The 2,500-nt window shown below is 31.6% G+C and overlaps 1 protein-coding gene across 1 annotated transcript in view; it reads left to right on the top strand.

The window, feature by feature from the left end:
• LOC137626800 (uncharacterized) overlaps nt 1-2,500 on the top strand; it is a 300,584-nt gene that overhangs the window by 218,053 nt on the left and 80,031 nt on the right. The gene's annotated exons all lie outside the window — the stretch shown is intronic.

Genomic DNA, 2,500 nt, shown 5'->3' with positions numbered 1-2,500 from the left:
CTATATCCAATGATAGATATGATTTCCTCTCACACATTATTTTCTTTTTCTGAAGTTTCATTCAGTAAACAGATGTATATTTCATCGAGATCATTAGAGAGAATATATTAATACGTAAAACTGTGGGAGCCTGAAATATATGAACTGAATGTTTGCAAGAGTTCATCCGATCTTAGAGACGAGTGTTGGAGTCTGTGGGAAACTAGAATATGTACACTGAGTGTATGGACGCGTTCATGGATATCTGAAACTCTGTGGGTGACTGTGGGAGGCTTACTTAAGGCTGCAAAGGACTTCAGACACTTCCAGACTACTGTGGGTAGTCTGTGGGAAACTGGAATATTTGCAGTGAGGGCATATGTGTTTATTGGATCTTAGTTTTCTGTGGTTGAGTGTGGGGTACTTAGTTAAGAATGTGAAACACTTCAGGAACTTTATATATATATATATATATATATATATATATATATATATATATATATATATATATATATATATATATATTTATATATATATACACATCTATATATATGTATATATATATATATATATATATATATATATATATATATATATATATATATATATATATGTATATATATGTATATATATATATATATATATATATATATATATATATATATATATATATATATATATATATATATATATATATATATATGTATGTATATATATATATATATATATATATAATATATATATATATATATATATGTATATATATATATATATATATATATATATATATATATATATATATATATATATATATATATATATATATATATATATATCATCATTAGCATATATATTCAGGATCACACATTGATTTATCAAAACAATGCTCTACTTATTATAAATGGTTTCAGGTCAATTGTACGACCAGTTTTAAGCTAATTGTTTCAGTGAATTCAGTCACCATATTACGAAGCAGCAATTGTTACTAAGTTGAAGGACCTCAATTAAGTCCCTCTTTTTAGTTTATATATGAAAGGTCTGTTTTATTGCTGTTATTCTTCATAAAATATTTTATTTTGATTGTTTACTTTCTCACATAGTTTATTTATTTCCATAATTTTTTTCTTACACTTAATATTCATCCCCAGTCGGAGTCCTTGGGCTTATAGTACCTGCTTTTCCAACTACTGTTATAGCTTAGCCCTTGATAATAATAATAATAATAATAATAATAATAATAATAATAATAATAATAATAATAATAATAATAATAATAATAATAATAATAAAAAGAAAAGAGGAGGAGAAAAAAAGAATTCTTGAAATAGGAATCATGCAAAATGGCATGTGCAGTCAAATTGTTTAATAGCTGTAAAATGAATTAGATAACTGGCACGTAATCCCTTTATACGAAGCAAAATGACTTCCCATCTACCTGTTCCCCTTTCGTATATCTATTTTAAACCCATTTGGTAACTGTATTTACTTTTCGAACACGACCAGGAAGTTTGTAATTGCATAACCATTGGTTATAAACCCTACTCCCCCCACACAAGCAAAAACATGGAAGTCTATGAACGATCATAAATGGTTTTCCCCCACAAATGGGATTGTTCTTAGGCTCCCTGAGATTCCCACAGTCATCTGAAGGCGTTTGAAGACTTTGGCATACTTATGTACGCCCCCCATTCTCCCAGAGAGTCTGAAATCATTGGAGTTTTTTTTTCTGCATCCATTATATATATTTTACCTTTCTATAGTCTCCCGCAGTCGTCCGAATGCGTTTATAGACTTTGGCTGTCTTAATTAGGCTCCCAACCTTCTCCAACAGTGCATCTGAAATCCATTGAACTCTTGTAAACAAGTACTATACCTATTCATGTTTGCCATAGACTTACACAGACGCCCAGATGTTCCTGAAGACTTTCTCATACCTAAGTAGGTCCTCAATACTCTCTCATAGAGTCTGCAATCCAATAATTTCTTATATACACTCACTGTACATATTCCAGTTTCCCATAGACTCCCACAGTCGTCCTAATGTTCCTGAAGTGTTTTGCATTCATAACTAAGTACCCCACACTCAACCACAGAAAACTAAGATCCAACGAACACATATGCCCTCACTGCACATATTCCAGTTTCCCACAGACTACCCACAGTCGTCTGAAAGTGTCTAAAGTCATTTGCAGCCTTAAGTAAGCCTCCCACAGTCACCCACAGAGTTTCAGATATCCATGAACTAGTCCATACACTCACTGTACATATTCCAGTCTCCCACAGACTCCCACAGTCCTCTCTAAGATCGGAAGAACTCTTGCAAACATTCAGTGCATATATTTCTGGCTCCCACAGTTTTATGTAAGTTCCTCAAGACTCGTTAAGTACATCCCTCACACACTCCAACAATGACTTTCTGAGATTAAAAATACTCATGTAAACACTTCCTTTATTTTACATTCCCCAGAGTTCTTTCAGATAACCCAACAAGCACCCAAGGTTTTTCACTGAGTTCCCACAG

Source organism: Palaemon carinicauda, chromosome 34, assembly GCF_036898095.1.
Source record: "Palaemon carinicauda isolate YSFRI2023 chromosome 34, ASM3689809v2, whole genome shotgun sequence".
NCBI lineage: Eukaryota > Metazoa > Arthropoda > Malacostraca > Decapoda > Palaemonidae > Palaemon > Palaemon carinicauda.
The sequence above is the reverse complement of the archived record's forward strand: the minus strand, read 5'-3'. Positions and strand labels throughout refer to the sequence as shown.